Consider the following 26,090-nt stretch of genomic DNA (forward strand, 5'->3'; position numbering starts at 1 on the left):
TAGTGTCCTGTGGAGCACTGTGTGACCTCTCGTTGGTGTCGCAGCCCTCTCGCAACATCGGCCTGGCTGCTTTTACACGGTTTGTTGCGGTAGCTGATTTCCGTCCTAGCGCCTTGGGGGGCTTGGCTAGGTCGGCGTGCAGTCGTAGCTCTTGCCGGTGTGCCTATCCCAACGCCGGGGATGATGTTGTGTGTTTGGTCTGGACCTAGCCCGAGCTCCATGGGTGGTGGTTCTCGGTCTCTGGTGAAAACTTTGCAGGTCCTCTGGCCCTGCCGACGACGATGACGCACTCTTGCGCCATTTACCTTCTTGGAGGCGTCGTCGCAAGACCCTCCCTCCTTTGGTTCCTCAAGCTCTGCTAGGTGGCCGGCCCGTCGTTGAGTTCCCCCTTGAGTTGTTGTCTTGGTGCGGTGGAGGTTTGTTGGCGTGGACTCGGTCGCGATCGCTCCGGTGCAACAGAAGACAAGGCTCCCTCCTCATGGACCAAATAGCGCTTCGGCTTGCTTTTCCGTGTTGTCTTTTGTTGTGGTTTGGGTTGTGCGCTTGGCGCGTGTGTGTTGTAACTATTGGGGTAACTCCTAGCCGGTTGATGGCTTCGTTAATTCAAAGCCGGGCTCATTTCGAGCCTTCCGTTTAAAACATCTAGAATTGGCCAATTCATTCACCAAAATGTGGCATAAATTCCAGGTAACAATTGGCCATGTAGTGGCAGCTGGGGATGGGTAAGTCTTAATTGCCTAAAGACATCGCGATGGAGGCTGACTCCAATCTTCTTCAGGTGATTGCTTCTCGCCACTTCAGTTCACTTTCTTCTACTTCCAGTCTTGTGTTCCCAGTTCTAACAGAGGCTCATTGAATTAAGTAATCTGTTCCATAAACTATTAATTTCACAATTCTTAGTGATTCCTCTATGAAGATTAATTCATATTCTTCCACAGTTTTGTGTGGATCCTCATGCAACATCAGGATTACTTAACTTTATTGAATTATATGATACAGTCTTCCTTAGAATAGGCAGTGCTGATTTAGTGCCAAAGCATTCTGATTTTCTTCTCTGCTACTGTATGCCATCACCTTCTGCTACTTTGACTAATGTCCTCCGAACTAAAACTGTGGTGTATCTTCATGGGATCTGCTTTTGAAGTGAGTGGGAGAAAGTGAAAAACTGGTTGGAAAACTGTTGAAAATCCTCCCTCCATCATCTTCATTGATGCAATTGGTTCTTTGTCTAGCCAATGCGCAGAAGGCAATGAAAGGGAATCTTCTAGGCAGGTCAAAACGAAGCTGTTAGGGCATCTCCAGCGGGGCGACGCATTTCGGATGCCCTGCGTCAGCCGAAATGGTCGAAATCGTCCGCGCGTCCGTTTGCGGCGGGGTGGCTCCAGCGGAACGACGCATATAATTTTTTCCCATTCATAAAGTCATAGTTTATATTAAAAAAACATACAAAGGCCATAAAAAACCTAGGTACTGCCTACTGGTCGTCGTTGCTGACGAGGTCGATAAACTCCGGCGTCGGCCATGGAAGCTGGTACGCTGACGGTGGAGGAGGTAGGGCAGGCTGCGGCAACTGCGGCCAGACCGTCGCCTGCGCAGGAGGCTGTGGTGAAGGTGGCCAGGGATCCTAGGCCGTAGCAGCAGCCGGAGCGCGGTCGCTGGAACGCGTCGGCGTGGTCGGAGGAGTCGCGGGCCTACCCTGCAGCAGCGCGGACTCGCAGAGCTGGATTGCGATCTCGTCCCACAAAGCGAGCTCGTTGAGCTCGTCGCGCTCGCTGTTGGCCAGTGCCATGACAATGGCCTCCTCCTCGGTAATTGTTGTGGGTATACTTCATGGGTGTACCATCGACAGTGCCTAGATCCGGCAAGCCCGGGTGGCCCACAGACGGTGATGAGGCATGTGGCCCATCGGGCGGCCCAGTTGCTGTTGATCATGAAGGAAGAAGTCCAGCCCAGGATCAGCAGGCCGGATCCGTACCGACCTTAGGAGTAACCCGGATCCATGGAGGCCCATGAGGAACCCAGATCCAGTACGACGTGTATGGAAGGCGGATCCGTGACGTGCACGGCAAGATATTGTACCGTAGCTAGGCTATCTGTAATCCGGCTAGGACTCTCCATGTAAACCCTAGATCCGAGCGCCTTTATAAGCCGGATCCCGGGACCCCTAGAGGGACAACCACAACTCATTGTAACAACGTGAAAGCGCCCAGATAATTCCAGACAAGCAGCAGTAGGCCCTGTCATCGTGCAGGTGTTCCGAAGCTGGGTAACTCGCGTACCACCGTCCCGTGTGCACTCCGCCCTATGGCCCCTACTTCTTCTCCCCCTCGTGAGGATCCCTCCTCCGAGGTACCGTCGATTAGGCAACGACAGTTGGCGCCCACCGTGGGGCCTGTGGCGTCTGGAGGCCGGAACCGGGAGGGTTCCGCCATGGGAAGCTACGACGACACCATCGCTGTGGGACGCGTCCTTTATGCCGGGAATCTGCCGATCGTCCCTCCGGATGAGTGCTGGATTCCGGCTAGGACAAACCCCGTCAAGCTCTCCATCGTCCCAATTGGCGGCATACACATCTTCATCGGGGAAACCGTCGATTCCGACGGAAACCAGCAGTGAGTAACGCGAGACGCGACCGCCGCAGAGCTGGACGCTGTCGCGAAGATCCGATCTAAGACGCAGGAGCTTCCCAAGGAAGATTCCGCCTTGGATCTGGAAATTTCAAAGCCCACCCAATCCGCCCACGAGCAGAAACAAAGGTGGAAGACCAATGCGGATCCGCTGGGTCTCCCGAGGTGTTAGAAAAGCAGAGGTGCCACTTCGTACACTTCTTGGCCCATACCGCCGGAACCGCCCCTCAAGAAGACGGAGCTGGTCCTGAGCAGGAAGAGGCACCGGAACACAACGCGGATCCGGATCAGGCTGAGCTTGTCGGAGAGAGCGAGACTCCGGTTGAAGAGTCGATTTTGGGCAACCGAGCCCAATTTCCGGAGATACCCCCTCCATGGAGTCCGATGACTTCGTTCGCAAGATAAGGGAATACGGATACGGTGATCAGCCTGAAGTCGACTCCGCCCGGCCTAAGCGAGGTTCTCGCAACGATAGCGGCGCGGGGACAAAGCTGGATCGAAGAACCAACCAGCCAATCGACCCTCAACCATCCCAACAAGGATCTCCAATGTCTCGGTACGACCCCAAAGGGATTCTTCCTCGGAGGAAGTCCTGTCGGCGAGAGGAGGTGGCCGCGCGAGCAGTTCTTAACACACCTATAACCCCGGGCGACGCCGCAGATCCTGGAGGCTCTAGAAACCACCAGAAAGGAGATGCGGCCACAGCCAAGAAGCTCGCCGATACCGAAGCTGCGTTAAAGGTAGGGAGGGCAGATCATGCGGCACAGGCGGAAAACTTCGACAGACAGGACCGCGAGATTGCTGCCACACTCGAGCAAGTCAAGAGCATGAGGGCTGAGTGGGAAGTAAAGATGATCTATGCGCAGGCGGAGGCCGATCGAATCGTTAGAGAAGCAATTCCGCCTCGCAGGATACCCTTCAACACGCCCGCAGAGCACCAGCCGCTGGAAACCCCAAAGGACAACATGCTAAAAGCTGCGGAACTACTGCAGAAGAAGGACGAAGAGGTCGATATCAACTATCTCTTCGCACACTCGTCGCTTCAGCAATGCAGCAGCAAAGCAAGGCGGATACTTCGCGCAGGTTGGAATCCAATCCGGATATCTGTATATCTACCGCGCAGAAGGACGCCCACGCTGATCGGCGACCCGATGACGAATCACACACCGGATCCTCAGAGCGCAGAAGGAAAGCCAGGGAACACCCAAATCCAATCCCCGTACCATCAAAGACGCCACCGTCAGATCCAAGAAAGGGAAAGGATGCGATGTACTCTGGACGAGAAAAATACCGCAACCCCTCTCCTCCGCCCAACGGTTACCCGCGACCCCCTCGCCGCCGTAGTCCAGCCGGAAACACCAGGCCCCCAGGGCATGGTGGGATTGTTATCCGCGACAACGTGCTGCCAAGAAACAGAAACAGGGAGCGCTCGCCGGAACCTCGCCGGAACCAGAACATTGTTCATGAGCCCGAGCCCAGGAGGAGTCGGAATGAGGACCGCGGTCCAGAACCTCGCCGGAGCCGGGACCCAGAGCCTCGCCGGAGCCGTGATCCGGAGCCTCGCCGGAACGACCAGGGCAGCCAGCGCCAAGGCGAAGGCAGCCACAGGAGCCGGAGCCAGCACCAGGAAGGCCGAGGAGATTCAGATGGCGGAAGCAAGAGGTCAGACCGCCCACCTCGCAGGTCTCCCTCACCACCACCTAGCGGTGGCGGCGGAGGTGGAGGCGGAGGCAATGGCCGGAGATCTCGCTCTCGCTCAAAATCTCCTCGCCACGGCTCGCGCGACGCGCGGGACCGCCTTAACGAGTACAGAACCGACTACATTGGTCCGAAGTGCTTTGGCAGGATGATTCGAGAGGAACCAAAGCCAAGGATGAACCTCAAGCTACCCGGAAATCTGAAGCACTATGATGGCACCGAAAGGCCGGATACCTGGATTGAGGATTACTATAATGCTGTAACCTTCGCCGGAGGAACCCCTAACATTGCCTACCGCATGCTTCAGTTGTACCTTGTAGGTCCAGCCCGGATCTGGCTCAGCGACCTTGAGAAGAACTCCATCTTTTGCTGGTTCGACCTGAAGAACGCTTTTGAGAAACACTTCAGGGGCACCTACAAGAGACCTGCCACAACAAGCGACCTGCAGGCATGCATCCAGAAGAAGGGCGAAACATCGAGGAACTTCCTCACCCGATGGTTGGCATGCAGAAACGAGTGCGAGAACGTCGACAACCGCACAGCAATGCACGCTTTCATTGGGGGCTTGCAGCGAGGAGGATTGCTGCGACACAAGCTAACTTGCATGGTCAATGCAAATCAACTGACGTTGGACGACATGATCACCATCGCCAGCGACCACACTGCCGCCGATGACGACGCAGGCGGTGACCTCGCAGCCACAGCAATCCCCCTGCATCAACAAAAGAAGAACCGTGACAACGGCGGCAGCAGCAGCCATAAGCGTAAGAACCCTGATGACCAGAAGAGTGGCGGATCCGAGATGGTCGCCATGGCGTTTCAACGCGGAGGTCCAGGAGGCGGAAGAGGACGCGGACGCGGAGGCGGAGCCGGCAGGGGTCAGCAGCATACCTCCGAGGTCACTGCTGCCGGATCCCGCGCCCCGCAAACCTATGAGGAGTACAGAGACATGCCCTGCCTGGCCCATCTGGATCCGGTTACAGGGAAGTCCACTCATACCAACCGCAACTGCAAGTGGGTCAATGATCTAAAGAACGACCCGGAGGCCGGATACAAGCGCGCCCGGAAGCACCGCCCTCGCGGAAAAGGTGGCAAGGGCAAGAACAAAGACAAGGAGGACGATAGTTCCGAGGCGATGGATGAGGATGATAACTCGCCGGATCCCAAGGCAGGAGCCGCAGGTAAATCCAATCCATTCGACAAAAAGAGCGTGGGGGCTTACCACACTTTCCTCGGAACCCCAACAGTACGTGCCTCCAAGTCAGCTACCCGGATCCTGAACGCCATAGTTCCGGCTGTGCCGCAGTACGTCAGGTGGTCGGAAATTCCGTGCACATTTGATCGGAAGGATCATCCCGCAATTGTGCCAAAGGAATGCTACGCCTTGGTTGTAAGTCCCCGCATAGACGGGTATGACTTCTCCAAGTGCCTCATGGATGGCGGAGCCAGCTTGAACATCATGTACCTGGAGACTCTAGAGCGGATGAACCTCACCAAGGAACAGCTCAAACACAGCACCACTGAGTTTCATGGTGTGGTTCCGGGTAAGAAGGCAAACTCCCTCGGCAGCATCACACTTCCCGTGGCTTTTGGCGATGTTCATAATTTCCGCGAAGAGAAGATCACGTTTGAAGTTGTGCCCTTCAAGAGCTCCTACCACGTCATCTTCGGCAGGCCCACCTACCACAAGTTCCACGCAAGAGCGTGCTACATCTACAACAAGCTCAAGATTCCGGGTCCTAAAGGTATGATTACCGTATCCGGAGACTACAAAAAGGCTCATGAGTGCGAGTTAGGCGAAGCCGCTTTCGCAGAATCTGTGATATCCGGAGAAGAGCTGAAAGGCTACAGAGCCGCGGTGGATCCGGCGAGATGCGAGACCACCAAGAAGCAGATCTCCGAGCAGAAAACCTCCTTCAAGCCCGCGATAGAAACCAAGAAGCATGACCTCATTCCAGGTGACTCTTCCAAGCAGGTTTCAGTCGGAGCCAACATGGACCCCAAATAGGAAAGCGTGCTCGTCGAGTTCCTCCGCGCTAACATGGATATCTTCGCATGGCAACCTTCTGACATGTCCGGAATACCTAGGGAACTCGCCGAGCACTACCTCAACATAAATCCGGGGGCCAAACCAGTGAAGCAAGCTATGCGACGCTTTGGAGATAAGAAGCGCCGCGCCATAGGAATGGAACTAGCAAAGTTACTAGAAGCAGGTTTTGTAATGGAAGTTATCCATACCGATTGGGTCGCGAATCCCGTCCTTGTACCCAAAAAGAACACTGAAATACTAAGAATGTGCATCGATTACTCTGGCTTGAACAAACATTGCCCGAAGGATCCGTTCCCCTTGCCGCGCATTGACCAAGTCATTGATTCGACGGCGGGGGCGGAACTTCTGTGTTTTCTTGATGCGTATTCCGGGTATCATCAGATCCGGATGAAGGAATCCGACCAAAAGGCGACTTCATTCATTACCCCGTTCGGTACTTACTGCTATGTTACTATGCCCTTTGGTTTGAAAAATGCAGGTGCTACCTACCAACGTACGATGCAGCGGTGCCTGAAGGACCAAATTGGCCGGAACGTGCACGCTTACGTCGATGACATCGCGGTCATGACCCGGAAAGGATCCGACTTGATCAGCGACCTCACAGAAACCTTTGACAACCTCCGTAGGTACAAGATGATGTTGAATCCGCTGAAGTGCGTCTTTGGCGTGCCAACCGGAAAACTCCTTGGCTTCATAGTCTCTCACAGAGGCATTGAGGTTAACCCGGAAAAGATCAAGGCAATCCTGTGCATCAAAAGGCCAACTTGTCTCAAAGATGTGCAACGACTAACTGGTTGTGTTGCAGCAATCAGTAGGTTTGTTAGCCGTCTTGGTGAGAAGGCGCTACCTCTGTACAAGTTGCTGAAGAAAACAGACAAATTTGTCTGGGACGACGCAGCTGACGCAGCTCTTCGAGGGTTGAAGGAAATTCTCACCTCCCCACCTATCTTGGCAGCTCCAGCAGAGTCAGAGCCAATGCTCCTTTATCTGGCAGCTACCAACAAAGTCATCAGCCTCGTCATCGTGGTGGAGCGAAAGGAAGAAGGTCATGAATATGACGTCCAAAGACCTGTCTACTACATTAGCGAGGTGCTGATGGAGTCAAAACAAAGGTACCCTCACTTTCAGAAGCTAGCCTATGGAGTGTTCCTGGGTAGCCGGAAGTTGAGGCACTATTTCCAAGAGCATCCGATGATCGTGAGCAAGGCTCCGCTGTCTACAATTCTCAACAACGCTGACGCAACAGGACGTACGGCTAAATGGGGCATCGAATTATCCGCCTTCGACATCGCTTACAAGCCCAGGACTTCGGTTAAATCCCAAGTCTTGGCAGATTTCGTCGCAGATTGGACAGAAGCTCCGGATGCAAGTCCTGAGCCGGAACCGTAAACATGGGTCATGCACTTCGACGGATCCAAGCAGCATCAAGGCTCAGGAGCCGGAGTCACCCCGAAGTCCCCTCTGGAGAAGAAGCTGCAGTATGTTCTGCAGATCCACTTGAAGCTACTAACAACATGGCGGAATATGAGGCTCTACTACACGGTCTGCGCATCGCTAAGGAAATTGGGATCAAGCACATCATATGCTGTGGAGATTCCGACCTGGTGGCACAACAAGTAGCCGGAACACAGAACGCCGTAAATTCCGTCATGGCGGCCTACGAGACGAAGTTGATGAACTCGCCAAGTGCTTCCTCGGATACGAAGTCAAGTACGTCGAAGAGACGACAACACAGCGGCGGACATGCTATCCAAACTCGGATCCGGCAGAAACAAATTCCGCCGGCATTTACATGGAGCATCTCCGGATACCCTCAGTTAAGGGCGCTAACCCGGAAAACCCAGAGGTGGCAGTGTCTCCGGCTAGGGAAGTGATGGCTATCATTCCGGCTTGGACACAGCCTTTCCTGGACTACCTCATCGATCAAAAGTTACCAGAGGACGAGGTCCTCGCACGACAGATCGTCAGACGAGCAAGAACCTACACAATAGTTGATGGACAGCTCTACAAACGAAGTGCAGCAGGGGTATTTCTTAAATGCGTCTCCAATCAAGATGGCACTGAAATCCTCAGAGAGATCCACGCAGGGGATTGCGGGCATCATGCCGCTCCCAGATCACTCGTTGCAAAAGCTTTTCGGTTAGGTTTCTATTGGCTTACAGCTAAAGAAGACGCTGATAAAATAGTCAAGACCTGCCGAGGTTGTCAGTACTACGCTACTCAACCAAACGCTCCAGCCCAAGAGCTGAAGACCATACCTATCACCTGGCCGTTTGCGGTCTGGGGGCTCGATATGGTTGGTAAGTTAAAAAGATCATCTCCTGGCGGTTTTGAGTACCTCCTGGTCGCTGTTGACAAGTTCAGCAAATGGATCGAGGCTAAGCCAGTGAGAAAAGCCGACGGTGCTACGGCACTAAAATTCGTCTGCAGCCTCGTGATGAGATTCGGCATCCCACACAGCATAATCACAGATAATGGCACAAACTTCGCTCAGGGAGAGTTAAGGGATTATTGTGACACAATGGGGATCCGACTGGACCTTGCATCGGTGGCTCATCCACAAGCTAACGGTCAGGTTGAACGGGCTAACGGTCTAATATTATCAGGAATTAAGCCGCGCCTTGAAGAACCGCTGCGACGAGCAGCCGGAGCTTGGGCTGACGAGTTGGAAGCTGTTTTGTGGAGTTTACGAACTACCCCTAACAGATCAACAGGGTTTACCCCATTTTTTCTGGTATACGGATCCGAAGCCGTGCTTCCCTCCGACATCATCCACGACTCACCGCGAGTTTCCGCCTACAATGAAGAAACAGCTGACGAGGCCAGACAGCTATCTGTGGACCTGATCGAGGAAGCTCGGAACTTAGCTGACCAGCGTTCCGCCATCTACCAGCAGAAGCTCCGACGCTATCACGGTCGTCGAGTTCGGAAACGCTCCTTTATGGCAGGAGACCTGGTCCTCCGCCTTCGACAGGTGAAAGACCATAAGCTGCAATCTCCATGGGAAGGACCCTTCGTCGTTAGCAAAGTGCTTCATAACGGGTCGTACTACCTTGTTGATTTCCGCGAGCTAAGGGATAGACCTGCTAACTTGAAGGAGATATGCCCTAGAGGCAATAATAAAGTGGTTATTATTTATATCTTTATGTTTATGATAAATGTTTATATATCATGCTAGAATTGTATTAACCGAAACATTAGTACATGTGTGATATGTAGACAAACAAGAAGTCCCTAGTATGCCTCTTAAACTAGCTTGTTGATTAATGGATGATTAGTTTCATAATCATGAACATTGGATGTTATTAATAACAAGGTTATGTCATTGTGTGAATGATATAATGGACACACCCAATTAAGCGTAGCATAAGATCTCGTCATTAAGTTATTTGCTATAAGCTTTCGATACATAGTTACCTAGTCCTTATGACCATGAGATCATGTAAATCACTTATACCGGAAAGGTACTTTGATTACACCAAACACCACTGCGTAAATGGGTGGCTATAAAGGTGGGATTAAGTATCCGGAAAGTATGAGTTGAGGCATATGGATCAACAGTGGGATTTGTCCATCCCGATGACGGATAGATATACTCTGGGCCCTCTCGGTGGAATGTCGTCTAATGTCTTGCAAGCATATGAATGAGTTCATAAGAGACCACATACCACGGTACGAGTAAAGAGTACTTGTCAGGAGACGAGGTTGAACAAGGTATAGAGTGATACCGAAGATCAAACCTCGGACAAGTAAAATATCGCGAGACAAAGGGAATTGGTAATATATGTGTATGGTTCATTCGATCACTAAAGTCATCGTTGAATATGTGGGAGCCATTATGGATCTCCAGATCCCGCTATTGGTTATTGGTCGGAGTGAGTACTCAACCATGTCCGCATAGTTCTCGAACCGTAGGGTGACACACTTAAAGTTGGATGTTGAAATGGTAGCACTTGAATTATGGTATGGAGTTCGAATATTTGTTCGGAGTCCCGGATGAGATCCCGGACATCACGAGGAGTTCTGAAATGGTCCGGAGAATAAGATTCATATATAGGATGTCATTTTATGTGAAATAAAATGTCGCGGAAGGTTCTATGGAAGGTTCTAGAAGGTTCTAGAAAAGTCCGGAAGAAACCACCAAGGAAGGTGGAGTCCACAAGGGACTCCACCTCCATGGCCGGCCAGCCCTAGATGGGGTGGAGTCCCAAGTGGACTCCACCATAGGGGGCCGGCCAACCCCCACATGGGAGGTGGGAATCCCACCTTTGGGTGGGAGTCCTAGTTGGGCTAGGTTTCCCCCTCCTATGGAAGGTTTTGGTTTCGGGTCTTATTCGAAGACTTGGACACCAACACTTGGGATCCACCTATATAATGAGGGGCCAAGGGAGGGGGCCGGCCACCCCAAGACCACAAGCTGGCCGCCCCCCATAGAGTGGCCGGCCACCCCCTCCCAAACCCTAGCTTTGCTCCTCCACTCCATATAGCCCGCATTGCTTAGCGAAGCTCCGCCGGACTTCTACACCGCCACCGACACCATGCCGTCGTGCTGTCGGATTCAAGAGGAGCTACTACTTCCGCTGCCCGCTGGAACGGGGAGGTGGACGTCGTCTTCATCAACAACCGAACGTGTGACCGAGTACGGAGGTGCTGCCCGTTCGTGGCACCGGAACCGATCGTGATCAAGATCTTCTACGCGCTTTTGCAAGCGGCAAGTGATCGTCTACCGCAGCAACAAGAGCCTCCTCTTGTAGGCTTTGGAATCTCTTCAAGGGTGAGACTCGATACCCCCTCGTTGCTACCGTCTTCTAGATTGCATCTTGGCTTGGATTGCGTGTTCGCGGTAGGAAAATTTTTGTTTTCTATGCAACGTTATCCTACAGTGGTATCAGAGCCGTGTCTATGCATAGATGGTTGCACGAGTAGAACACAATGGTTTGTGGGCGTTGATGCTCTTGTTATCTTTAGTTTGAGTACTTTGCATCTTTATGGCATAGTGGGATGAAGCGGCTCGGACTAACTTTACATGACCGCGTTCATGAGACTTGTTCCTCGTTCGACATGCAACTTGTATTGCATAAGAGGCTTTGCGGGTGTCTGTCTCTCCTACTATAGTAAAGATTCAATTTACTCTTCTATTGAAAACATTAGTATCAACGTTGTGGTTCATGTTCGTAGGTAGATTAGATCTCTCTCGAAAACCCTAAACCACGTAAAATATGCAAACCAAATTAGAGACGTCTAACTTGTTTTTGCAGGGTTTGGTGATGTGATATGGCCATAATGTGATGATGAATATGTATGAGATGATCATTATTGTATTGTGGCAACCGGCAGGAGCCTTATGGTTGTCTTTAAATTTCATGTTGAGTAGTATTTCAAAGTAGTTGTAATAGTTGCTACATGGAGGACAATCATGAAGACGGCGCCATTGACCTTGACGCTACGCCGACGATGATGGAGATCATGCCCGAAGATGATGGAGATCATATCCGTGCTTTGGAGATGAAGATCAAAGGCGCAAGAACAAAAGGGCCATATCATATCACATATGAACTGCATGTGATGTTAATCCTTTTTATGCATCTTATTTTGCTTAGATCGCGACGGTAGCATTATAAGATGATCCCTCACTAAAATCTCAAGATAATAAAGTGTTCATCCTTAGTAGCACCGTTGCCAAGTCTTGTCGTTTCGAAGCACCTCGTGATGATCGGGTGTGATAGATTCAATAAGTACATATGACGGGTGCAAGACAGTTTTGCACATGCGGATACTAAGGTGGCCTTGACGAGCCTAGCATGTACAGACATGGTCTCGGAACACGTGATACCGAAAGGTAGAGCATGAATCATATGGTTGATATGATGAACACTTTGAGTGTTCGCCATTGAAATCACACCTTTTCTCGTGATGATCGGGTTTAGGTGCGGTGGATTTGGTACGTGTGATCACTAAGACAATGCGAGGGATATTGTTTTGAGTGGGAGTTCACTTAGGTTTTTAATTATGTGAATTAAAATTTGAACTCAATTTGTCATAAACTTAGTCTAAACTATTGCAAATATATGTTGTAGAGATGGCGTCCCCAATCAATTTTAATCAGTTCCTAGAGAAAGAGAAACTTAAGAGCAACGGTAGCAACTTCACCGATCGGTTCCGTCATGTGAGGATCTTCCTCTCTCGGCGGAAATCTGCAATTTGTGCTTGATGCACCGCTAGGTGACCCTCCTGCAGAAGATGAATCCGATGAAGTAAAAGCTGTTTACGCGACTCGGAAAACTCGGTACTCTCAAGTTCAGTGTGCCATCCTGTGCAGCCTGGAATCCGATCTTCAAAAACGTTTTGAGCACCATGATCCTCATGAGTTGATGAATGAGCTGAAAGCTATATTCGAGACTCATGCGGCCGTGGAATGCTATGAAGCATCGAAACATTTCTTCAGCTGTATGATGGAAGAAGGCAGCTCCGTTAGTGAGCACATGCTCGCCATGACCGGGCATGCAAAGAAACTTCGATGACTTGGGAATAGTGATTCCTAACAGATCTGGGATTAATCATCGTGTCCTTCAATCACTGCCACCAAGTTACAAGAACTTTGTGATGAACTACAATATGCGTAACATGAACAAGGAGTTACTCGAACTCTTTGGCATGCTAAAAGCTCTTGAGATTGAGATCAAGAAAGAGCACCAAGTGTTGATGGTCAACAAGACCACCAGTTTCAAGAAACAGGGCAAGTCTAAGGGAAAATTCAAGAAGGGTGGCAAGAAAGCTGCCACGCCTCCTATGAAACCTAAGAACGGCCCTAAGCCTCGATGCTAAGTGCTATTATCGCAAGGAGAAGGGACACCGGAAGCGTAATTGCTCCAAGTATCTGGCTGATCTGAATAGAGGCCTTGTCAAGACGACGAAAGAAGCTATATTTGGTCTACATGTTATAGCTGTTCATTTCACTGGTTCTCGTTCTAGTACACAGGTATTTGATACCGGTTCGGTTGCTCATATTTGTAACTCGAAACAGGAACTAAAGAATAAACGACAACCGCTGAAAGATGAAGTGACGATGCGCGTTGGAAACGGATCCAAGGTCAATGTGATCGCAATGGCACACTTCCTCTACATCTACCTTCGGGATTAGTTTTAAGCCTAAATAATTGCTATTATGTACCTGCGTTGAGCATGAACATTATATCTGGATCTTGTTTAATGCAAGACGGTTATTCATTCAAGTCTGAGAATAATGGTTGTTCTATTTTTATGAATAATATCTTTTATGGTCGAGCACCACAAAAGAATGGCTTATTTCTATTAGATCTCGATAGTAGTGATACGCATATACATAACATTGATGCTAAGCGAATTAAACTTAATGATAATTCTACTTATATGTGGCACTGTCGTCTTGGTCATATTGGAGTGAAACGCATGAAGAAACTCCATACTGATGGATTACTTGAATCACTTGACTTTGAGTCACTTGATAGATGCGAAGCATGTCTAATGGGTAAAATGACAAAGACTCCATTTTCTGGTATGATGGAGCGAACTCTTGACTTATTGGAAATCATACATACGGATGTATGTGGACCAATGAGCGTAGCATCGCGCGGTGGTTATCGTTATGTTCTAACCTTCACGAGATGATCCGAGTAGATATGGGTATATCTATTTCATGAAACATAAATCCGAAACTTTCGAGAAGTTTAAGGAATTTCAAAGTGAAGTAGAAAATCAACGTAACAAGAAGATCAAATTTCTACGATCCGATCGTGGAGGTGAATATCTGAGTTATGAGTTTGGCATGCATTTAAAGAAATGCGGAATACTTTCACAATTGACACCGCCGGGAACACCTCAACGAAACGGTGTGTCCGAACGTCGTAATCGAACTCTCTTAGATATGGTTCGTAGTATGATGTCTCTTACTGATTTACCGTTATCATTTTGGAGTTATGCATTAGAGACAGCCGCATTCACTTTAAATAGAGTACCATCAAAATCCGTAGAAACGACACCGTATGAATTATGGTTTAATAAGAAACCTAAGTCATCGTTCTGAAAGTTTGGGGTTGCGAAGCCTATGTAAAGAAGTTACAACCGGACAAGCTAGAACCCAAAGCGGAGAAATGCGTCTTCATAGGATACCCTAAGGAAACTATAGGGTACACTTTCTATCACAAATCCGAAGGCAAAATCTTTGTTGCTAAGAACGGAACCTTTCTTGAGAAAGAATTTCTCACTAAAGAAGTGACTGGAAGAAAAGTAGAACTCGATGAGATTGATGAATCTATACTCGTTGATCGAGTAGCGCAGACGGAAGTTGTACTGCACCGCCTACACCGGCAACAGAGGAAGCTAATGATAATGATCATGAAACTTCGAACGAGGAAACTACTGAACCTCGCAGATCGACAAGGGAACGTGCCACTCCTGATTGGTATGATCCTTGTCTAAATGTCATGATTGTGGATAACAATGATGAGGACCCTGCGACGTATGAAGAAGCGATGATGAGCCCAGATTCCAACAAATGGCAAGAAGCCATGAAATCCGAAATGGGATCCATGTATGATAACAAAGTATGGACTTTGGTAGACTTACCCGATAGCCGAAAGGCTGTCGAGAATAAATGGATCTTCAAGAGAAAAACAGATGCTGATGGTAATATTATCGTCTATAAAGCTCGACTTGTCGCAAAGGGTTTCCGACAAATTCAAGGAGTTGACTACGATGAGACTTTCTCACCTGTAGCGAAGCTAAAATCTGTGAGGATTTTGTTAGCAATATCTGCATTTTTCGATTATGAGATTTGGCAGATGGATGTCAAAACGGCGTTCCTTAATGGAGACATTGAGGAAGAGTTGTATATGGTACAACCCAAAGGTTTTGTCGATCCTAAAAATGTCTTGACAAAGTATGCAAACTTCAGCGTTCAATCTATGGACTGAAGCAAGCATCAAGAAGTTGGAACCGACGCTTTGATAAGGTGATCAAAGACTTCGGGTTTATACGATGTCATGGAGAGGCCTGTATTTACAAGAAAGTGAGTGGGAGCTCTGTAGCATTCCTGATATTATATGTAGATGACATATTATTGATCGGGAATGATATAGAACTATTAAGCAGTGTTAAGGGTTATTTGAATAATAGTTTTTCAATGAAAGACCTTGGTGAAGCATCGTATATATTAGGCATCAAGATTTATAGAGATAGATCAAGACGCCTAATAGGGCTATCACAGAGTACATATCTGGACAAGATTCTAAAGAAGTTTAGAATGGACGAAAGTAAGAAAGGGTTCTTACCTATGTTACTGTGCAAGGTATTGAGTAAAACTCAAGGACCGGCTACGGCAGAAGAAAGAGAAAGGATGTGTAACATCCCCTATGCCTCGGCAGTAGGATCTATCATGTATGCCATGCTATGTACTAGACCGGATATAGCACATGCCGTTAGTTTGACTAGCAGATATCAAAGTGATCCAGGAATGGAACACGGACAGCGGTCAAGAATATCCTGAAGTACTTGAAAAGAACTAAGGATATGTTTCTTTGTTATGGAGGTGACCAAGAGCTCGTTGTAAATGGTTACACCGATGCAAGTTGGAACACTGATCCTGATGACTCTAAGTCACAATCTGGGTACGTGTTTATATTGAATGGTGCTGCAGTAAGCTGGGCAAGCTCGAAGCAGTGCACGGTGGCGAAGTCTTCAACAGAATCAGAGTACATAGCGGCTTCCGAGGCTTCATCGAAGCGGTATGGATGAAGAGGTTCATTGTAGAGCTCGGTGTGGTTCCTAGTGCATTGGACCCATTAATCATTTACTGTGATAACATGGGTGCCATCGCCAATGCACAAGAGCCAAGGTCACACAAGAGGCTGAAGCATATCAAGCTGCGTTACCACTCGATTCGCGAGTACATCGAAGATGGAGAAGTAAAGATTTGCAAAGTACACACTGATCTGAATGTAGCAGATCCGTTGACTAAAGCTCTCCCTAGGGCAAAGCATGACCAACACCAGAATGCCATGGGTGTTAGGTATATTACAATGTAATCTAGATTATTGACTCTAGTGCAAGTGGGAGATCAAGGAGATATGCCCTAGAGGCAATAATAAAGTGGTTATTATTTATATCTTTATGTTTATGATAAATGTTTATATATCATGCTAGAATTGTATTAACCGAAACATTAGTACATGTGTGATATGTAGACAAACAAGAAGTCCCTAGTATGCCTCTTAAACTAGCTTGTTGATTAATGGATGATTAGTTTCATAATCATGAACATTGGATGTTATTAATAACAAGGTTATGTCATTGTGTGAATGATATAATGGACACACCCAATTAAGCGTAGCATAAGATCTCGTCATTAAGTTATTTGCTATAAGCTTTCGATACATAGTTACCTAGTCCTTATGACCATGAGATCATGTAAATCACTTATACCGGAAAGGTACTTTGATTACACCAAACACCACTGCGTAAATGGGTGGCTATAAAGGTGGGATTAAGTATCCGGAAAGTATGAGTTGAGGCATATGGATCAACAGTGGGATTTGTCCATCCCGATGACGGATAGATATACTCTGGGCCCTCTCGGTGGAATGTCGTCTAATGTCTTGCAAGCATATGAATGAGTTCATAAGAGACCACATACCACGGTACGAGTAAAGAGTACTTGTCAGGAGACGAGGTTGAACAAGGTATAGAGTGATACCGAAGATCAAACCTCGGACAAGTAAAATATCGCGAGACAAAGGGAATTGGTAATATATGTGTATGGTTCATTCGATCACTAAAGTCATCGTTGAATATGTGGGAGCCATTATGGATCTCCAGATCCCGCTATTGGTTATTGGTCGGAGTGAGTACTCAACCATGTCCGCATAGTTCTCGAACCGTAGGGTGACACACTTAAAGTTGGATGTTGAAATGGTAGCACTTGAATTATGGTATGGAGTTCGAATATTTGTTCGGAGTCCCGGATGAGATCCCGGACATCACGAGGAGTTCCGGAATGGTCCGGAGAATAAGATTCATATATAGGATGTCATTTTATGTGAAATAAAATGTCGCGGAAGGTTCTATGGAAGGTTCTAGAAGGTTCTAGAAAAGTCCGGAAGAAACCACCAAGGAAGGTGGAGTCGACTCCACCATAGGGGGCCGGCCAACCCCCACATGGGAGGTGGGAATCCCACCTTTGGGTGGGAGTCCTAGTTGGGCTAGGTTTCCCCCTCCTATGGAAGGTTTTGATTTCGGGTCTTATTCGAAGACTTGGACACCAACACTTGGGATCCACCTATATAATGAGGGGCCAAGGGAGGGGGCCGGCCACCCCAAGACCACAAGCTGGCCGCCCCCCATAGAGTGGCCGGCCACCCCCTCCCAAACCCTAGCTTTGCTCCTCCACTCCATATAGCCCGCATTGCTTAGCGAAGCTCCGCCGGACTTCTACACCGCCACCGACACCACGCCGTCGTGCTGTCGGATTCAAGAGGAGCTACTACTTCCGCTGCCCGCTGGAACGGGGAGGTGGACGTCGTCTTCATCAACAACCGAACGTGTGACCGAGTACGGAGGTGCTGCCCGTTCGTGGCGCCGGAACCGATCGTGATCAAGATCTTCTACGCGCTTTTGCAAGCGGCAAGTGATCGTCTACCGTAGCAACAAGAGCCTCCTCTTGTAGGCTTTGGAATCTCTTCAAGGGTGAGACTCGATACCCCCTCGTTGCTACCGTCTTCTAGATTGCATCTTGGCTTGGATTGCGTGTTCGCGGTAGGAAAATTTTTGTTTTCTATGCAACGTTATCCTACATAACTGGCACCGGAAACGCAAGCGTGAGGATCCGGATGACATCTACGATGAAACAGATCGCCCTTGGAATATCGCACAGCTACGTCCTTTCTACACTTAGCATATTTTTTCCGAGTTATAAACTCTGTAATAGTTATACATGATCAATGAAATAAAGCTTATGGTTCACTCTTTGAGTCTTTTACCTCCTTTACTTGTTCACTTTAGATCGTGTATGTTTTTCCGACTAAAACCGCAGAGCTGGATATTTCCGCCTAGGCGTGTATGAAAGTTGTGATTTTCAAAATCGTCCTTTAGGACGTAAGCTTAAGTTTTCTGATTAAGTTGTTATCTGTTGCGAACTCGCGGATTCCTAGTAGCGATTTCCGGCACCTATGCTTGGGGGCTTGTTTCCGCGGTTATGGACGGACTGCCATTGGGCTTCGTCGCCGCTGGCGAGCGTTTCCGGCTAAGGTTTTCCGGCTCGCGGAAGGTCAAGCGGGCAAGCCGGAAAATAACGAAGTCAGCACTTGCTTTCCGACATAAAACGAAACATGCACATAATATTTAACGGATAGCAGGATAAGTGTTTCCGCCCCATGCATAATCGTTTCGTTCCTAGCTACTTAAGAATTTCAAGTCTTATTACAAACCCTCGCTGGGGCCAAAATGATGCATTGTTTTTCCCGCAGGAATAAAAGTTTTCACTCCCCCTTAGCCGGAGAAGTCTTGCCCTCTGGATCCTGTTCCTTGGCGCCTTCGGCCGGAGAAGACACGTCTTCTTCACTTTCTTTCTCTTCAGAAGCAGCGGTGCTGGTCTTGGGTTCCTCTTGGGGAGCATCCTTGGAGCTGGTCCAGGTAAACTGGGTTCCGGATTCCGCAGGTCGCGCCTTGGCCTCGAGTTCCTCTTGAAGTTCCGCTTCTAAGGGCTCGTCCGCAGGGAGGACGACCTTGTCGTAGAATTCCTCGTGCCGGATCCTGCGTGCGATACGGGTGTCGTAGCCGCTCACTGCATCAAGCAGCGCGCCGACATCCGCATCCGGAGGAACGCCCGTGGTCACTTCATCAAGTTCAAGACCCGGAGTATGTGCTAGGCACATGGTCAAGGCCATTGCAGCTGCGCCTCGGGCTGAAGATGCTTGCAGATCTGTCACCAGCTCCGGCAGAACATCCATCTTACCAATAAGCTTGCGCACGTCGCAAGTGCGGCTCCTCTTGATGTTCAAGTTGTAGCATATCTTGCGGGAGGCGGAGATGAGATCTTTGCAGTCATCGCCCGCGAGTTGCAGAAGGTCGTCCCGCGGGAACAAATTCCGGCGCCGTTCCGGGTACCCAAGCGGCTCTGCATAAAAGATAATCAGGATATAAGCATGCAATTTGAGCGCAAAGTAAAAAAAAACGGAGCAAATATCTTGATAAGGTTCCGATATCATACCCAAGATGTTCTCATTGAGCAAGTCCCAGTGCTGCTCCGCTGTCTCCATATATTTCCGGAGTCCATTGAGCTCTTTTTGCTGCCTCCTGATGGTCTCGCTATCAGCATTCTTTTTCAGCTCCAGCTCGCCCTTTTCCCTGATATGCTCGGAGTTTCTCTCCGCCAGCTGCTTTTCGGCCTGCTCCCTTTTAAGTTCCGCCTCCTTTAGTTTCGTCTCCAGCTCTTGGTACGAGGAGCGCAGGTTCTCAAGTTCAGACGAAGCTGTTGCAAGGGAGGAGGATGCGCCTATAATAACATAAGTTAACGACAAATCTAAAGTCGGAATTTGGTTAATGACGAAGAAGGCGGAAACCAACCTTGGGCGTCCGCCGATTGTTTAGCCGATTCTGCATTTTCATCCTTCGTGGTCCGGATATTTTCCGCCCGACTCGTAGTAACGCGGCGCTGCAGGCAATGTTCTTGTGCGGCTCGTAGTGCAGCGCCTGCTGTTCTGTAAAATTTAAACGGTGCAGGAGTAAAAATTCCGCCTTTGTGATGGTTTCTTTTAAAGCATCATTGCCGGAACTTTTCCGCCATAATGCTTGGGGGCTACTGGTCCATTCTAAAAAACTTTCCCGGAAGTAATCTTTCTCTAAGCATCTAAGCGCTAACTACTTTTTGAGTTTCCGCCTACATGCTTGGGGCTAATGGGGAGTACCTTTTGCTTGCAGATAAGTTGATCGCAGAACTGGCCAACGTTTTTCTTGAAGTCCTGGATTTCCGATGTCCTGGAATCAGGCTTCCCCCAGGCGTTGTTCAGCATGGCGTTGAGCAGGTCTTGTTCAAGCTCCCACTTCTCCGCTTCAGTCAGCTTGTTGAAAAACTTAGTGGCATACGCCTTGGGGGTGGAAGTGGTGTCGGCGGATCTCCAAAGTTCTTCGGAAAAACGACCATGTCGCCAGCGCCCTCTCCAGCTTTCTCGGAAGAAGTTACTTCAACCTCTCCTTGGCCTTGTTTTTCCGCCTCTTCTTGGGCAGGGCCTTTGGCCTTAGGATCTTCTTCGCCCGCATGCCCGCTGCTAACCGGAATTATTTCCGGTGGAGTGTTTGCGGCAGGTGGGGGAGATGGATCAGCCTGAGGGGGCGACGGTTGGGGAGTTGGGTGGGAGACGCTTGGTGGAACTGGAGTAGAGGGACCAACAGCCGGAGATTTCTTCATGTATTTTGTGATGGGCTCCTGGCTGGTGGTCCGCGTGGCAGCGGTTTTCGGATTCCTGCAAACAAGTGAAAGGGTTTAGACAAGAGATAATTTCGCTAAGTTAAAATTGCATCATGCTCGGAAACTTACGGGGCGCCGGGGATGATGGGGCGTGTGCCCTGGCCAGCCGTCGAGAGCATTCTTAGATGCGCACGCTCCGCTTTCCTTGAGTCTAGCGGAGGTGGTTTTGTCGTCTTCGGCTTCTTGGCGGAGGCCTCGCCGCTAGCTCCGGCTTCGGAGCCGGAAGCTTTGGCGCGGGGACGCTTTGTAGGTCGAGGGGGCGCCTTGCGGGGTGCCTGGTCCTCTTCCTCCTCGTCGTCCTCCGGAGCCTCCTCCGCCGTGTCGCCGGTGACGGGGACGCGAATGATGGTGCGGAAGTTTTCCTCCGCCAAAGTGTTGAGCTGGAAGGAAAATGAACAAGAGTTAGAGTTAAACATCAAAAAACTTGGGAAGTTTGAAGCAGCGGAAAGAACAAAGCTTACCGGAGGACACTGATCGTTCGTGTAAATATCCTTGAACAGTTCCGGGACCTGTTGGCCCCTCGCAATCTTCACCAGCGTCTTGAACCTTCTCTTCAGAGAGTCGGCCGGAAGATCGTGGCGGGTAACCCGGAGAAGATCATCCGCCCCAGTATAAGCACACATCAGGCGCGCGTTGTAGCGTAGAGGCTGGATTCTCCGGGAAAACCAGCTAAGTGTGAGCTGGGCTCCGGTCAGTCCGTCGTGGACTAGCCAGGAGTTTTTCTCCGCGCGGCCTTCTCCAAGATCGGAGTCAGGGCGAGTGAAGGGACGAAGCTCCAGCTTGCAAGTTCTTCCGGAGGTTCGTTGACAAACTGGGGCAGGCCTTCGTGGACTTCCGGGACTGAAGCATTCTTCTCATAGAACCATCCGGCATTCCAGTACCGGACGGATTCATGCGAGTCGTGGGGAGGATACATGCGGTTAGGGCGGAGCATAAATGTCATGCTTCCGCAGTTCACCATTGCTTTGTCCTTGGTTTCTTTCTTCACCCGGAAAAAGAATTGCCACAACTTGACATCTGGCCGGATCCCAAGATGTCCTTCACAGAGAGTCACGAAGTTGGACAAGAGAAGGTATGAATTTGGGCAAATGTTGTGGGGCTGGAGCCCGTAGGTGTTGAGGATGGAGAGAAAAAATTCCGAACAAGGGAGTGAAAGTCCGCGTTCCACCCAAGCCTTGGTCATGACAATTTCTCCGGCTTCTGGCTTGGGGACGTCGGAGTCACGAGTGAAACTCCAGTGTGTGGAGATCATGCCTTCGTTCTGGAGCTCTCTAAGCTCCACGTCGGTGGTCGCGCAAGGCCACCATTGACCCCGTTCTCCTTCGCGGATCCGGGCCTTGGACGCCCTCTTGTTTTCCGCCTCCTGCACCTTTGCTGCCATCCGAGCTTGTCCCTCGAGTTCTTCTTGGAGCTCTTGGAGGGTAGGGATCCGGCCTGGAGCGGTGCTGGAAGATGCGGAAAAAGGTTGAGCTAGTCTGATGTCGGAAACATACGGTGGCAGGAATGATATGGGATCCGGGCATATGGGTTCTATTTGGTTGGGATCCGGGCTACTCGAAGAGCTACCAGTACAAAGTGACGATTCGAGTGGCATGCTTCCGGCTGCACCCATACAAAGTGTTTGAGTACCCGGATCACTAAGTCTATCTTCTACACTAGGTTGTCTTCTACAAGGCCGGCGTACTTACCGCTAATGGCGCGGTGGCTCGACGGAACTCCGGCGAAGATGAGGTCACCGAACTTGAAGGAAATCGTCCCGCGTGACCACGAATCGGCGGCGGAGCGAATTTCTCGTTCAAACGTGGGAATCTTGGCGCGAGGGGAGCCTTGGTTCGGCGGCGCGCGAAGTTCACCGTGGCGAAGCTCGCCGGAATCGAGATCTGGCGGGCGGAGCGGCGCGAGGAGGAAGACGATGTGGTGAGAGGGGGTGAAAAGAATGGATTTTTACCGGGCCGCGGAGTATTTATAGGTTGCGCTCGGAGATTCGGGATCCGGATCCAATGGTGGAAACTGAACGGTCACGCCGTTGGATGGATGACACGTGTTTAGGTCAACTGCGGTAAAACGACGTGGAGGTAACTTAACCCTGCACTCCCGAAAATTCCGGCTGAAGATTTGCATGCAAATCTGCGAAAATTTAGCGCGGGAAATGAGGAAGTTGTGTGCGGGAAATGTGGAACTTCCGTTGTTAAGTATGATCTGAAGATGAAGGATTTCCGGAACCGTTTGAGTCTTTTAAGATTCCGGGTAATTCCGTGAAGATAAGTTGTCTCTCATTCGAGCAGGGAGTAACCCGGAAATGTTCTTTGGAACGTCGATGGATGAAGTCCCGCGGGATGGGAGCATTTTCCGGCTATAAGTTGGAAAAAGAAGAAAATGCAAAGTTGGAGCTCTTCAAGTTTCTCCGCGTTACCAACGTTTGCCGAAGATCATGATGGACCAGCAAGGCGGAAACTGCAGGCGAAACTCGGAGAACTCTGGGGGCTACTGTTGTGGGTATACTTCATGGGTGTACCATCGACAGTGCCTAGATCCGGCAAGCCCGGGTGGCCCACAGACGGTGATGAGGCATGTGGCCCATCGGGCGGCCCGATTCTTTGTTGATCATGAAGGAAGAAGTCCAGCCCAGGATCAGCAGGCCGGATCCGTACCGACCTTAGGAGTAACCCGGATCCATGGAGGCCCATGAGGAACCCAGATCCAGTACGACGTGTATGGAAGGCGGATCCGTGACGTGCACGGCAAGATATTGTACCGTAGCTAGGCTATCTGTAATCCGGCTAGGACTCTCCATGTAAACCCTAGATCCGAGCGCCTTTATAAGCCGGATCCCGGGACCCCTAGAGGGACAACCACAACTCATTGTAACAACGCGAAAGCGCCCAGATAATTCCAGACAAGCAGCAGTAGGCCCTGTCATCGTGCAGGTGTTCCGAAGCTGGGTAACTCACGTACCACCGTCCCGTGTGCACTCCGCCCTATGGCCCCTACTTCTTCTCCCCCTCGTGAGGATCCCTCCTCCGAGGTACCGTCGATTAGGCAACGACAGTAATGTCGGGCGGCTGGGTCTCCGGATCCCACGCCGGCCCACCGTCGTCGTGGTCGTACTCTTCGCGCTCCACCTGCTCATCCTCGTCCTCGTCCTCGTCCTCCTGGTCGTTCTCCTCTTCTTCCGCGGCGATCTCGCGGTCGAAGAACTCGACGTCCCCGAGGTAGCCAGCGCGGCGGCGCGCGTCGAACTCCCACGTTCCGAAGGAGATCCAGTTGTAGGAGTTGAGCGTGTATGCCAGATCTTGTTGGAGATACGGCGGCAAGATGGCTCGGCGGCGGCGCACCTCGTCCCGGCGCTCTCGGCCCTCGCGCGACACTAGGGGTACCGGCACACGCCTGGAGTTGAGGTACTAGCCTTCTCCAGGCAGGTTTGCGTCCGGCCATGGCACTGGCCGATTTCCTCCGAAAGGCGGCGCGCGAAGTCGATCCAGACGTACTGCCCGATCCGTGGCTTCTTGCCGGACCGCGAGCCGCTAGCCTCGTGGTCGTTCTTGGTCTTGCGGAAGGGCCAGCATTTCTTCCCCATGGCGTCGGTGGGGTGGATTGTATTGGCTCTGGCAATGGTGTGGTGGGGGAAATGGGCGCCGGCAGCGTCTCCTTTAAGAGGCTCGGAAGCCATATCACCTTCAATGTCCTGCCACTGCGACGCCGCCCAGCTACGCATGCTTGTGGAAGCCGAGGCGCACCATTAACGCGGCCCTGGAAAGGCTGCAACGCGCCACCCGTAAGTAATACCGCGGAAGACGAAGCACCTGTATCCCTGCCAGGTGGGTCCGTGCGAGGGCCGGGCGGACGACCGCTTCGTCCGCGCAGCGTCCACGGGGACGCAAACCTGACGCATATTTGGGTCACGTTTGCGTCGCCGCGGATGGCCCGGTCACTATGCGTCGCCCCGCTGGAGGTGGTACCAGACGCATTTACGGTCCGGGCGGATGCAAACGATCGCTTAGCGTCCGTTTGCGTCGCCCCGCTGGAGATGCCCTTAGTCTAAATGGAGGTGAGTTCTTTAGACATTGTAGTGCGCCTGCCAGTTTCTTCTCTTTCCTGGGAAAATGGTAGGAGCGTTGTACTTTGATTAATTATTTTACAGTGACCCACATTATTAAGGCAAAACCAGTCCACATGCACATCTTTTATCTTCATATTTTAATATTTACGAAGCAACTGCCATCGATCACAATTTTTTCAATACTGACTAAACATTTTTTTACTGTGCTCATAATATTACAGGGTGTTGCCCATAATGAAGACAACGTCCTCATTCCTGCTGCTACTAACATTACATATGCTTTGGATCAGGTAGAGAATATTTATCAATTATTCATCTAATTGCGTTGTGCATCTTTCTCTGAAGATACTTAAGTTGTGTATCTGTGTTGTGTTATTTTTACAGAGCTATAGTATTAAACATGTCATAGTTGGACCCCAGCCTGTGTGGTGACGTTTCGAACAAACACACCTACATTTTACTGCCTGACCTTACACATGTTCAAGGTAATGAACTGGTGAAAGAAAAACTTCAGTTAACTCTGCTCCACATTGACATCGCTACTAATTTCTGTTACCCTTGACCCGTGACATTGATGTCCTGAATTTTCAACAGACCTATGTGATCTTTCCAGGTGATAATGTTGATTGCTACAGAAGTTCAAGCAGCGCATCTTGCCGTGGTGTCAAGGTAAATTCATCCTAGAGATCCTTTTTGCAAATACTAAGTGATACTTCACAGCCTAATATTGCGTTGTGTCCAATTAGACAGCTAGTCATGGGAGTTCAGAACATATTCTGTGGTGATTCTCGGGTTGCTGACACATGGGTTGAAGATCTTCAGCACATCCGATTGTGTAATTCTATTGTAATTTATTATTTCACCACTGTTGTTTTCCTGCTCCTTATTCCTGGACTTCTTTTTTTGGAAAGGCTATACACATCAATCTATTCTTGGACTTCTTTATGCAACAGGGGAATGTTAGCATGTAGTTTAAAGATTTGAGGGCCCTAGAGACTAGAGAAAAGGTAAAAACATGAGTACACATGTAGTATTCAGTTCACTGACTCCTGTCAGCATTTAATCATTAGTGCCATGCGCAATGTTATGTACCTGCATGCATTACTCACTCCAGTCACAGATATAAGACACTTGTACATTTTTCCGAACAGCATATAC

General features: G+C 49.9%; 1 protein-coding gene and 1 long non-coding RNA gene across 4 annotated transcripts in view; one reads left to right on the plus strand and one right to left on the minus strand.

Annotated features, from left to right (window-relative positions):
• LOC127308313 (uncharacterized) overlaps nt 1-26,090 on the minus strand; it is a 258,300-nt gene that overhangs the window by 13,591 nt on the left and 218,619 nt on the right. The window lies entirely within an intron of this gene.
• On the plus strand, nt 644-25,869 carry LOC127308312 (uncharacterized). 3 transcript variants are annotated; one of them, XR_007856419.2, is made up of 5 exons: nt 644-778; nt 25,154-25,222; nt 25,317-25,417; nt 25,527-25,601; nt 25,679-25,869. It is a non-coding gene; the product is annotated as an uncharacterized lncRNA (long non-coding RNA). The 3 variants fall into 3 exon arrangements; XR_011746299.1 differs by having other exon boundaries at nt 25,527-25,869; XR_011746300.1 differs by having other exon boundaries at nt 25,546-25,869.

The sequence above is a fragment of the Lolium perenne genome, chromosome 6 (assembly GCF_019359855.2).
Source record: "Lolium perenne isolate Kyuss_39 chromosome 6, Kyuss_2.0, whole genome shotgun sequence".
NCBI lineage: Eukaryota > Viridiplantae > Streptophyta > Magnoliopsida > Poales > Poaceae > Lolium > Lolium perenne.